This window comes from Dipteris shenzhenensis, chromosome 10, assembly GCF_047967505.1.
Source record: "Dipteris shenzhenensis isolate YYH24624 ecotype China chromosome 10, Dip_SZ_1.0, whole genome shotgun sequence".
In the NCBI taxonomy this organism is placed as follows: domain Eukaryota; kingdom Viridiplantae; phylum Streptophyta; class Polypodiopsida; order Gleicheniales; family Dipteridaceae; genus Dipteris; species Dipteris shenzhenensis.
In genome coordinates this window covers 543559-558079 of record NC_141605.1, presented here as the reverse complement: position 1 = coordinate 558079, position 14521 = coordinate 543559, and positions in this window count along the sequence as shown.

Here is a 14521-nt window from a genome sequence, read left to right as displayed (position 1 = left end):
ATTAACATAGATCTAAATCCACCAAACTAACATTACTGTAATCCCTACCCAACACCTTATTTTACAACATAACCAACCTATACTACATACAAGCAATGACTGACTTTAGCACTATGCTCATTGAAAGTACAAACAAAGAACTAGATAAAAAGGCATAACATAATCTTATTAAATACCTAAGTAGCTCGTCTCCCTATTACTCTTGCAAAACCAAAACACAAAAGGCCCTCTAACATGCAAACAAGTCCAAAGACTCCTTTGGAGGTTAGTAACCAAATTAACACTAATTTGAATCTAGGAAATCAACATTAATGTACAGTGCAAAAATCATTGAAAGAAACACTTGGCTATCGTCCGATTGGCAGTAAAACCTTACAGAAAGAGAGACACAAAAAAGCCTTAAAAAGGAATAGCAATCAAAAGGGATCTTTGAATCTAGTTAAGACTATACTTTAAAAATGCTATCAAAGTACTTTCCTTTTTAAGGCTTTTTGGAGTATCTCCTCCTCTAAGGTTCCAATGCTAAACAAAAAAATGCAGAGCACATAGTCTATTATCCTTGCTTGTCTAAAATTATGAAATGTGAATAAGGTGGAGTTTCTCCAAGGAAACGTTGGTTTGTCTATTCATTGGGATGTAAGCCTTATAGAATTCTCTCAATATGTAGCTATACTAGGACCTCGTGTGAGAGGGATCCATCTGTATCTACGCTAGATCGTGTATCTAAGCTAACAATTCTTCTAGTTCCCACTTCTAGTTCCCACTTCATGGGACCTCTTGTGTAGAATGTTAGTAATAGCCATCGATATACCATCACTTAAAGGGGACAACGCTTGCATGCACCCATTGTAAAGGATCATACAACATGAGAAATTGGCTGAAGCATCCTAAGTCAGTCATTGCTTATGTGGAGTCACTCATTAAAGCTTGAGCCAAGATGACTCCATGTCATTGGCGGTGAAACCATGATACCAAGGGATAAGGTAGACAATATGCAAGCCTAGTGGAAGAGAGCTTTGTTCCACAAGGGATAAGGTAGACAATATGCAGGCCTAGTGACCGACTGGTGTCTGGGGAACCCATGTGGAGAAGGAAAACCCTTTCTGCCATAGATAGTAGTAGTGACCTCATGAATGTCATCTGCATCCAATGATAAGCTCACCTGAATCCGTACACTCACTCTTGGTTGGCATGAGGCCAATTATCATGCCTACTACTACAGTGACTGAACTACTTTATGCGTTTGGTGTTTGTCTTCTAGAGATAGAAGAACCTTAATGGCTTGGGGAGTCAAGGATGCTACCGTGTGAGCCCCTCTGGCTAGACTAATGGTCACTAAGAAGATTCAATCTAGAGAATAATAAACACAATGGCTGTGCTGCAAGAAGGGGGAAGAAGGGAAAAGGAAAAAGAGAGCTAGCTAGGAGAGGACAAGGCCCTCTCAAAGGTTTCCCAAAGACTTGCAAAAAGGCTAGCAAAAGGGGAGGCTCTTAGTAGAGGTGTAGAGGGAAGGGCCCTATGAATCACTACCAAAAAGACTCCCAAAAAGTAACAGCCATCCCAAAGGAAAGGGCTATGGGGTGCTCCAAATGGTTGAGAACACCAAAGGATAGCACCTAGAACACTCTTCCAAAAGACCTTTGGAAGGACCCTCATGAGTTGAATAAATCTTATCGAGAATTGCCTTGTGGTAGGGGCTACTTGTGAGTGAGAAGGCCACCACACTTGCAAACCTCCCTTCTGGAGGGCTTCGCCCCTTGAAGGTGGCCCTATGGTCCTGCGCTTAGCTGTACAAGAACACACACGGAAGCCCAACCTCTAGATGCGAGCAACCCAAAGGTGCCACAAGCGAGCCATGCGGGTTGTCCATCTCACACCATTGAATCCCGATTGGGAGATGATGCCCTCTAGACCTTACGAGCTAGGGTGGTGAGCCACCACGATCCCACACGAGACTACGGGAGTTGCAATGCACTGATGAGGAGGGGAGTCAATGCGAGGTTGAGGGGGCATGCAAAGGAGCACAAGAGGGAGGTGGGTGAAGAGAGGGGTGTGAGGGAGAGAAGAGGTGGGTGAAGGAGAGGAGAGGTGGGTGGGGGAAGGATGAAACAAAGGAGGGGAGAGGGAGGAGTAGCATGAGCACAAGCAGGGAGAAGCGCTTTCCATACTAACTTGCACATGTTTAATGATTTCATATGGGCAAGGATAATACACTATGTAGACCTAAGCATAACCTAAGGTGTGTGTCCCCTACTCTCAATCATGGACTAGAGACTCTATTGGCTATTCCCAGCACTATAACCCCGACACGTCACCTTGTTCCATGCTCAATTGAATTCTCTAAGATCTCTCGAGTAGAACTATCTTGATATGAGATATCCATGTCAAAGCCTTGGGGCTACTATAGACAAGTTAAAAAATTGTGCACAACACATACCTCTTGCATACCACAAAGCTCCATTTCCACCATCAAAATTATAGTCCCACCAACACATTAGTTGTAGCAAAGGGTCAAGCAACTAGCACTAGAGCCATGTACTTGAAATTTTTTGCTTCAATGCTAGCATTTTAATCTGACACAGTAACTAGTGTGTTGGTGGGTCAGGTCTACATGTTTAATGGTGGAAATGGAACTTTGTGGTATGCAATAGGCATGTGTTGACACAAATTTTAACGTGTCTCTAGTACTTAGTCACGAGTTCCTATTTCTATAACAAAAAGAGAGACTATAGTACAAACAGAAGATGATGAACTTTAACACTATCAATGCATTACATGTGGTAGAGAACGAAGTGGTAGCAATTATGAAGAAGAGATTGTCAAATGTTCTAACGCAGGCTCCCTAAGTAGTCCTTGAAAAACCCTTTTATATGGCTATGATCAAATTTATTCCAAGTTAGCTCTTAGGATTCTAATAGAGAACTGCATAGAAAACCTAAATCTTTTATTGTTGATGGGGGTGGGGAGAGAAAATACGGTGGACGAGTTTTCAAGATTTTGCAAAGCCTTATCATTAATGGTGTAAATATATTGATGAGTTTTCAAGATTTTGCTAAGCCTTATCATTAATGGTGTAAATATATTGTAAAAACTGATAAATGCCTTGACATCAGCTTCTATTTTTGTGTGCCCGAATTTCCAAAAAGCTAGTGCCATGTTGGTTTGGCTTTTTTAGAAACTCCCTTGAATTGGGCTGCTAGCCTCTCTAGACCTCCAAATGCATTCTAACATACTCATTTAAAATATGACACTACCTAAATCAAGAGAACACTTATGCACCAAGGTCTACAATGGATGCCTTTCATGGTTTGTAAAGAGATTGATTTTTTTAAAACAAAGATTGTTGCTATTTTCTTTGTTGCAACAGACTCAACAAGAGTGATATCAATGCATTACAAGCCACAGAGAATGAGCTCATTGGAATTGAAGAAGAGGGCCTTAGTGTAAGAACCAATGTAGGATCCTTTTTGCATTAGCTTGCTCTTCCATGCCCATCATCAATTTAGAATGTCTCTATATAGTCACATCGCATTGGCAATGGCATCTACTAATGTTTGTGGATTCTTTGTCCTCGCAAACATTTGTATCTGCCTCTTCAATCCTCGGATCAAGAGCTATCTTGAGCTTAATTTGACCAACAATTCTTGAACTTAGTGGGAATAATCTTCCAGGCCTCAACTTTAAACTGGTCCCTAAGAGCTTGCCAACATCAACCAATTGACCCGAGTTGCAAACAAGCATACTAGGTGAATGCTATGCCCGATCTTTGAATGTCCATGCGAACTACACCATCTTGTGTATGTCCTCAACAATTGCCATGATGGCACATATATATTCAAATTCTTTTAGGTGCAAATGAGCATTCTCACCGGTGACATCATAGGATGAAGAATGGTGAGCTGAAATGAAATGCATGTGAGGTCTAGTAGTTTTGTCCATGTTTTTGTCAAGATCTCTCTTCCCACTCTATATTCAACGTCAAAATCATAGTTTTGCACAATGACAAGCCACCATTTCTATTATTAAAATATAAATTTGGCTAAGAGAGGAAGCATTTGATTTTCTATGGGCTGTTTCCCCCATAAATGTGTTGATGCCACGTCCTAATTACATGTAGGATAGCTACCATTTCTTGGTCATATTTGTGGTAACTCAACTCTTCATACTCTAGCTTGTGACTTTCATAAGTTTTCACACCATGCTCTTGTGTTAACACAGTTTTGATCCCTCTACCACTTGCATCAGCCTCTCTGGTAAAAGCCTAAGAAAAATTTGGGCACGCAAGAATAGGAGCTAATGTCAAGGCACTCTTCAAGTGAACTCATGTTTGTAATTTTGTCCAAAAAAGGCCTCTTTTTTTAGCTAGTTTATAAGAGGCATTGCAATTCAAGTGTACTTTATAAATCTCTTCTAGAAGCACTACCTGTAGTCTTGGACGAGCTGACGCAAGGATCATGGTTTTGGACATACCAACCAACTCCAAGAAACTAAGAGGGGTTTTTGTTGTATTCAAGCTTTAAATTATTCAAGTTAGGTTACATATCCCCAACTAGACACTCACATACTCTACATCCCTTAGCCTTAAGATGCTTTACCAAGCACATGTGGGCATGCATGGCCCCCCCACACACACACACATGCATGCACACGTGCTCAATGCCTTGCTTTCATTACATGAGATGTTTCAACATCCCCCCTTAATGTCAACATGTGGCACACAATGATGAGCATTGCACACTCATCTTTAATATGCATACGAGACTACGTTGCATTTATATAGCACATGTCCAAAGGTCTAATGCGGCATGCAAACATGCTCCTCTTACAACTAGAGGATTCATCTTGGGTCTTTCTCCTCACAAGAATTTGGATCTACCTCTTCAATCCTTGGATGAATAGCTATCTCACTCTAGTAGAATAATACTTGAATTTTGTGGGAACAATCTTCCACACCACTTCGATAGAACAATGCTTGAACTTTATGGGAACAATCTTCCACACTTTAACATCCTTAAGATTTCACCAATTCACTAATTGGACCCAAGTTGCAAACAAGCACATTAGGTCAATGTTGTGCCTAATCTTTGAATGTCTGTGTGAACTACACCATCTTGTGTACATCCTCAAATCACCATGATAGCACATATATCTTCAAAATTAGGTGCAAATGAGGATCCTAACCTGTGAAACCATAGGATAAAGGATGGTGAATTGAAATGTAATGCTTATGAGGGCTAGCAATTTGGTCCATGTTTTAGTCGAGAGAGTTAGGGCCTTGCAAGTCTTGAAATAGTGTGAGAGCTTGAGGATCCAATAGATACTCCTCTTGAGTTCCATGAATCCAATCTTTATAAATATTTGATATAGATGATAATGTACAAGCCCACATTCTCAAAAGTGGATCAGCCACTATGTTCTCCTTTCCCACTCTATATTCAATGTCAAAATCATAGTTTCGCATAATGGCAAGCCACCCTTTCTTATTTTTTAAGGAGATTAATTTGCCTGAGAGAGGAAGCACCTGATTGTTCTATGATCTATTTTGACCTTAAAGTGGACCCCGTAAGTAGTGACGCCACTTTTTGATTGCATGTAGATTATGTCTTTGCACCCTTAACAAATGTTTAACCCATTAATTGTCTGTGTGATACTTTAAGAGTGCCTAATGGGGTGCGTAATGGCTCTTTTGTCTTAGTTTCCTCTTAGATGAAATGATCCATGTGTATGGATGTGATATTATGTCTCTTTAAAATGGGTAAATCTACTACTTAGTTTGTGTGGTACTCAAGCATCAAGTTTCTTTATGCATTCTACCTTACCAAAAGCACTATAATTTTTTTGCTCTATGCCCTTAACTAATTATTTGATAAGTACCTTAAGTTTTATCTCATGACCACACTAATTAATTGACAAGTACCTCAATCTATAGCTTATGAGCCTCTTTTGCCTTGAGATCTTATAAATGAGTCTATGAGTACAAGGGTGCAAAGAATAGGGCCCCCAATTGAAAATAATTCAAAAATGTATTGATTAGTGAGAGATACAGGAGAGGGGTAGAAAGGTAAGGGGAGGGTCATCAGGATGTCCCTTAATTTACGGGGGAAGGGAGTCTCTCCCCTCTTATATAAACCTAATTGAAAAGAATAAAAGAATGTACCAATTAGTGGAAAAGACGAGGAGAAGGGTGGAAAGGCAAGGGGAAGGTTATGAGGACGTTATTCCTTTACTTACGAGGGAAGGGGGGCCCTCCCCGCTTATTTCAACATACCCCCTTAATGCTTCTCACATAAGTCCTCCATTAGTTTGCACATCTATACTACTCATCTACCTATTCTAAAGGCTATTAATATTAACAAAATTATTCCATGCATGTAACTTATGCTAAGGAACAAAGACCTTTATTTTTCAATTCAAAATATTCAATTTATTTCTTAGGTGAAACCCCAATTAAGCTAAGGCTCTTAATATCAACAAAATTATTCCATGGATATAACTTAATCTAAGGAGTAAAGGCCTTTATTTTTCAATCCAAAAGTTAAATTGATTTCTTAGGTGAAACCCCAATTAAGCTAAAGCAAAAGAGATAGTTTCAAACTTTCATGCAAATGGGGAACTTGAACTCAAAACCTACATTAGTCAATCTCACTTGTCCTACCACAAGGCTACAAGAAGGGAGGGGGACCCTCTTCTGCTAAATAGAGGGATGCCCTCATTACCCTCCCTGGCATTTCTTTTACATCTGTAATTATGAGACCTTAGCAATGGGTATAGAGGCCTTGAGTTCAAGTCCGCCCATTTGCATGAAATTTAACCTTTAACTTGCTAAATTAGGGTACTCCACCTTCTCACCCCTCCCCTCCTACCTTATTCATCGCTAATTAATAATTTTGAGTTCTTTCAATTGGGGGACCTAGCTAGGATTCAAAACCCTTATACTCCACTTGTCTTGTAATGTCTCTAATGGTGAGACCTTGGTAGTGGATATAGAGGTCTCGAGTTCACCCCCCTTTGCATGAATTTTCGAAGCTATACTTTAACTTGTTGAATTAGGGTGTTCCATTTTTTCACCTAAGAAATTATTGATTAAAAAATAAAGGCCTTTTCAATTACCTTTATCCTTAGGTTAAGTTATAGGCATGGAATAATTTGTTGAGATTATAATAGGTAGATGGGATGAACAAACTAATGGAGGAATAAGTTTAGAGGCACTTGGGTATCATAATCCTAACTAATTGTTTATTCCTCAAACTATTGGTATCCTTCCCTTCTTTAAAAAATAGCTTGCGTGGTACTTTAAGAAATGCACAAAAAGAGTAATAAATTGTATGTTGTCCCTTTACCTTTTTGGTTTGGACTTCCTTTGAAGCTAGATGATTTTACTTTTCATAATATTTAAAGTGTTTTTTTTCTAAAGTCTATAATTGAAAGCTCTCTCTTTGATGTAGCTTTTAAAATGGTATTTGAATTAGAATTGTCTTGCGAGAGGGACTCGTATATTGATGTAGCTTTTAAAGTGGGACTCGTATATTGATGTAGGATGTTTAAAGTGTAGCTATACGTTGAGGGACCACATCAATTTTTCTAAATTTGTAGAGTTTGGTGAGGTGGTGCCCATGTCTATGTTGAAGTTGCCTAACATTATTGTGAAGAAATTTGTCCTTCTTGTGTTTATGATTATGTTTTGGAGGTAAGTGAGGAATATATTGCATTTGGTGGCCTATATATATAGAAAATTTAGAAGCTTTTGTTATGAATTGTTGTGTCGATGCTTGTCTTATGTTCAACGATGCTAGCAATATTTTGTGGGGTTCCCTTTCTCACTCTTACGAAGTGACCAATGTCGTCCAAGCCACCTTGTCCTTGAACCTATGCATCTCCTTTTGAATGTTATTGTCCACTTGGAAATTATCATTTTGAAGTGGTAAAATCTCAATCACCTTTATGTGTGATAAGGTTGTGTATGCCAAGCCATGCCTGCATACTTCTTTTTGGGAAAATGCAAGCCATTGTAATGTAAGCCCCTATGCCCGATGTATTATCCTTGCTAATGCTAGTTGAATAGGAAATTGTTCTCGAGTAAGAATGCTTGTTTTTAATGGTCCTATTTGGACCTCTTTTACAATCTTAAAGATAGGCATCCATTGCGGTGTAATGTGGTCTTCATAAGCATCATTGTTATTTCTTTGAGCTTGTATCCCAATCTCTTTAGAAGGGAAAAGTATGCAGACTATGTCTTTCACCATGCATGTGGATGCTGTCATGAAAACTCCATCAGTGCCATTAACCAAACCATCTCGCTGGTTGATATTTCTTGAACATAGTTCAACCAACATACCCTCTTTTATTTCAATTTTGGTGTGCAGGCCACACGTGTTTTTGGGATCTTCCAACAGTCTGGTTTTGTTGTATGATGTGTGGGAAAAGTGGTCTTTTGCTAGGAGCACGTGTTTCGTCATGTGCAAAGTTGCATTACCATATCATTATGATTTTTCATTTGAGAGTTTGTGTAGTACAAGTGCAGCAAGGTGTGATTGAGTAGCACAGGTTGAAAGCACATTTTGTTCAAGTACTATATTTTATGCCTGAAGTGGGTACATTTTCTAAAGGAGTTGAGGGCATTAATGAATGTGTTGCTGCTTTGACACATGGTTGATTTAAGCTCATAGCATCTAGGCTTTGTGTGCCAATATGTGTGAACAAGACATTTTCCATCAGGTATTTTGAAGACCCACGAGTCTTTCACTGGCTTCAATTGGTAGAAGTCTTTACATGTAATGACATCCAATTTGTTGAAGAATTGCTCATGGTCTCTTCTAAAATTACGCATCCTCAAGTTGGCAAAATTTTTCTTTTTCCTACCAGTGAGATCTCATAAAAAACAAGAAGTTGTACTTGTGAATATAGGGCGGTTAGCTTGTCCAGTTTCTTCTTTGAGAGAGATGCCAAGCTGTTTGTATGTGTGGGTACGTGCAGTGCTGAGTGAATTGTGTTGCCCTTAACATTGTGCATTGCCTTCCCAATGTATTCCACCATGAGAACTTTGAGCAAGTTGCAATCGGCGCCGTAAAGAGTCCTTGAACTATCAAAAGCAACAAATATGTTTTGCATGTGTCCGCACCGCTAGTCACTGGAATAAGTGTATCTTCTCATGTGGATGCAAATGTTTTTGTAGCATGATATTGTCAAATAATGCACGTTGCTCTTTGTTTAATGATCATATCTTCTCAAAGTACTCATTGTTTTCTAGGGATGACAAAGTGTTTGTTCCCATTGGGCTGTGATAGTTTGGGCATATCCAATATTATGTCAGATAAATTCCTATCTTGGGATTTCTTATCACAAGGCAAACTTCCCTTATTGTTATCACAAACTTCAATGTTATTACATAGGGTGTGTATGTCATCATTCTGATGGTAGTCATATTTGTATTTCTTCTTGTTCTAATTTATTATAGTCTCTCTTATATGATAAGCATCTCTCCAACTTCTATGTTTTTTCAATTCTTTGTTCTCATTCCTTTTGAAATGGAAATATAGGAAAACTTGTTCACGATAGTAATTGTCAGGGTCCTTGAACTTGTTAAACTTCACGAATCTCAAAATGTTTTGCTTGCTTCTTTTCTTGAAGGTGTTGTTGTTGTGGTTGTACTCTACTATTGCGAATGTAGCAAGGCAGATGCCGTCTAAGTATTGCATCCTAATGTGCTTGTCGATAATGGTTTGACATGTAATATCAATGGAGTTATTATCTAGTGTAAGTAGTTTGTCTTGATGTTTTAGAATGAATGCTCTTTTTCCCTTATCATTCATGTTAATGAATTGGAAATCTCTAGTTGATCTGTACAAAGGTAGAGATAAAGTGATGAATGCTACAAGTTGTGCACACATTTGTAGGGCATGCAGAAATGCATTTCTCATTCTCCTTATTCTCTCTTGTGTGGGATTTTTCTCTTGTATACATGTTCTCATTGTATCACGCATTGATTGTGTAATTGTGTTATCCATTTTTGTGATTTATGAAGTACATTATGAGGTAGCAGCACATAGGTCCATTATAAACTGTATGTCCATGTTGGATTGCCATAGGAACCTCATCTTCTTGTTGAATGCATTTGTGAATACATCCTTGGGATGATGTTTGAGGAATAATTTTGATTTTGTTATTGATGCTGTTAATGACAGAATGTATGTTTCTAAGTCTAGTTGCATGAATTGAAACCATTAGAGAAAGGAAGAGCTTGTTGTTGTTTTGGGCTTCAGCATTTCTTGTTGAATTTCAATGAAAACTTCTTTGTATTTTCCCCATGTTTGGATTTAACAAATTCTTGTCGCATGTTATATGTTCATCTATGAATGCTATCACTTCATCGTCACTCTTGGAACTATATTTTGGTGCTCCTTCAACCCATAAGATTCCATGTTTGTGTTGACTTCCACGGCTTTGGAATTCTGTGACAAAGACATAAACAACAACACCATCGAATAAGGAGCTGTCTTTGAGTAGTAGCAAAAGCATGTTTTGTACTTTATGAGTGTCATATTAGGCACATAATGTAGGGTTCTTTCGAACCAATTCAATGATATCTAGTTCTTCTCATGCAAGCAAAGTGGGAACACTCTTTTGGTTGTATGTTCTCTTGAGGGCACTAACCAGAGGATCGTACATTCGTTCCACACACGAGAAAGTAATAAAGAAGGTAGGGGGCCTCAATTGCCACATCATTGCAAATGCCTCTTTACGTAGTCTCTCCTTGTAGTTGGGTGAAGTATATAGGTTCTCAAAGTCCCTATAACTTGATCTAAGTATCTGCTCAATGTTGGTGTGGTTTTTAACATCCTTCGCACACAACAATATGTTTGTAAGCATGCCTTTCCTTAGGCGCACCCAAACAGATTGCATCACTATGGCTTCTATAGCTTTCAAAAAAGGATTTGTAATATTATGAGCGAGTTTTAGTGATTTGTGCATTATTTCCCACTTCATTATATCCATATACGTTGGTCTAGTATTCCCAATTGCTCATGGAGAGCCAAAATATAGTGTTGGAAATTAGAGTTCCTCACTGTGCATCGTCTTTTAAAATACCTAGCAATCTTTGATACTTTGGAGGAGCCACATACATAGCTTGTGTTTCAAAATCTATGACTTGCTCGATGCTCACCAAATTATGTATCAGTATGTCACTCTCGATTTCATCTCATCTATGAGATTGTCATTGTTTTTGTATTCTTATTGATGGGAATTCATTCATTGTGCGCTTGTTTTGAGTATATGTTTGTGCCCGTTTGTGTTTATAGTAACATTGCTAGCTTTGTAGAACGGTGTATCCACTAGTATCTTGAACACTTTCATGAGAGTGTACGACCGAACCTTCCCAATTGCAAAAGTTGATTTGTATTGTGTTTGCCTTTTGATTCCAACAATTATGGTGTGATCATCATCAATGAAGCGTGGTAACACACATTGTATCTTGTTCATGTCGGCCAATATGTTAACAATGCTCCTAGTGATGCCTAGTTGCCCATTGAAAGTCATTTCTCTGATTTGTGTGAAAGTGAGCCTAGGTGCCACCAAGCACTCCTCCATGTCAGTTAGCATGCATATATGAAATAATAGAGCATTTAATTATATGTTTATTGGTACAAAGTATTTAGGGACAACATTCCCTTTGATTGCTTTGTTGCATTTGTGGTGGCAAATTCTATGGCATTTTTTGATGAATTCAACGTTTGAATCTTCTCTTTTGCTTTGCACCCATTCAAATGTTCTCTTGCTGACATAGGCAATTTGTTTCTTGAAAATCATTCTTTCGCATGAAAAGCAATCATATGACGGTGTGTCTCTAATGTCTTTTATATATTTTTCACCTCGTGCGCGCAACTTCCAAACATTTGCAAAAATTTGGTGGAGGTAATGTCGCTATTAATGGAAATCATCTCTTTTTGCATCTTTTGAATGATAGTTGTTGAAGAGGAACATTGTAGATGTAAACTCTCTAAATCTTCATTGCTTTTGCCATTCATGACATTTGTGGTTTGCTTTATTTTTAGCACCTTCCTTTTGATGTTGGAAACAAAAAAATGTTGCATGAAGGGTAGGTTCACAGCATAGATTCTATAGTAGTGGTAGCTTTTGTTTCTCCTCATTCCAGCACAACCTTTTGCAAGCACTCCTCCATGTTTATTGACTACCTTCTCCTTTTGTTCGTGTGTTCCATAAAATTAAATGAATAAACAATCATATTCAAACATTAGATAAAAATCACCATGGTTAAATTCCTTCTGTTAAAATTTCCACACTCATATACTATATACCTTCGGTCATTGTTCTCAATAAGTAATTCAAGTCTAAATGCATATGTTATGACTAATGCGGATAGCATGAATGAGTTGAAAGGACTCGACACAAAATTTGCATCTTCTATGCAGTGAAGGTAGCTTTCAAAATTTAGGATTCGCGCGTAGATGCTCTCGAGCATTGGATTGCTAAAACTATTCTTCCATTCGATGAAGCTCACACTTTTTGATGCTATTACATCCTTTACTTTCTTCGAAGTGCAAGCTTTGAAAGAGTGAGTAGATATATAAAAGTAGAGAGAATATGATATACACAATCAAATACACTTGTTCCGTAAAAATGTTTCTAGGAACTTAGTATCCATGCAAGCATCATATTTTGCTATTATATCTTACATGGCCTTGTGGAAGGACCATCAAAGTGGGAAGAATTAACACAAGGTGCACTCAAAGGAAGTTAATGAGAGATTACACTGTTTTGGAACATAGTTGACTTTGTAGCCAGCTTCAAATCACAAAAGTAAGCACTCAAGGGAGGTATTTATTTAGCAAGTGAGCGGTTTACAAAGTAGTTTTTTGTAAGCACATTTGTCATTGCATTGGAGAAGTAGACTTCTGATTACATAAAGTGAGCGGTTCACTTTGCATCCTCATTCGTAGTAATAAAGCCAAACGTGTTTGTCAAGAACTAACCTTCGACCTTCTTGTCGAACATATAAGATTTCATCAAGGATGTGTTGCCATGAAGCAAATCTATGAATGGTTGAGGTAGCTTAAGAACTTTGTCAACAATTGCATCCTTCAAAATCATATCAATCATTCCCTCCTCAGCTGTTATTATGAGGGCCTTCACTTTTGGAATCTTGATAAGAGAAGATGTTTTGTCGCAAGCCAAGCAAAAGGCATTGTCTACATCTCTTGATATTTTGTTACCCTTACATATGGCACATGCATTTATTATACAATGCTGAGTTGACACTAGTCACTATTAGAGTACCAATCACCTACAAAGTATTTCAATGGTATTAGCGACGTTCCTTCGTTTGCTCGATTGTAAAACTATCAAGCTTACATGTTTTACATCAACCGAAAAACTTGATTGCCATAGCTGATGTGCTGGATGTGGGCATTAAACACATGCAAGCGATAGGCTCCGAGCGATGAGTCTTTGATGGGCACAATTGTGGTGGTGTCGATCATGTTTAACACAATAGGTTGTGTGTTCTTCTTACAACCAATGTTGTGCAGTTTGAATTGAGCTTCTCAAATACCTTAACTTTATCGGCGGCTATCTTAACAAATCGGAGCATCAATTGCTCTAGAACATGGGCTGCACGTGCAAGTTTGAAAAGGTGACAACATGATCTACATGGGGCTCAGGAATGAAGAAGTAATAGGACTCGGATCCAAATGAAATATAGATGTCTTACTATTATGAGATCTTTAGGAAGGTCCCCATCTTCGATGATGACTTGTCACCCTGCTTATAGGAAGCCCCCAACTTTATGATGGTTATGGCTAGTGTGACTAAAATTGATTTTCCTCACCTTTGTTTATTAGGTTCTTGCACCTCTCCTTGTATTAGCAGATGGTTCCTTGGGGGTAAAGCTCACATACTACATTAAATGGCTCTATTCCCTCCACCTTAGTTGAAGTGGTCCTTGGGTTTTTTGAGCAAACAAAGAAGTTACTTATCCTAATACAATCACCCATGTTCAAAAACTTCACAAAATCTCCGTAATAGAGCTCATCAATATGCAAAGTTATGAAACCGAGGTCAACTTTGAGACATTTTTTATAGTTCACATTGGACAACCATGTAGGTTCCATATTTGTTTAAAACTCTCCCATCAAAGACACAATTCTTCATTGCGAGATCGATTTCGGAAACTTGCAGGACTTTGAGCACTAGCTCTATTTCTGAGCCACACCAATTGTACGCTTCATGCAAGGCAAGCACATTGATATTCTCTAAACATGGGGGGTACTCTTTTACTTCAACTGCTTTAGCATTTCTCTCATTGGAAGGATCTGTTTCACAAAGCTTCCTCATAGGGAATTCTTTCATAGTCATGGGTGCTTTCACAATGAGGGGTGGTGAACAATACAAAAGGGATGCAACCCCACCTATAAGAGAAGGACTAGCGATATGAACACTCAAGGGAGAGATGTCAGTGATGGTGAGGATGTTATCTGTCTTTGCTCAAGGAGTAACAACATCTCTT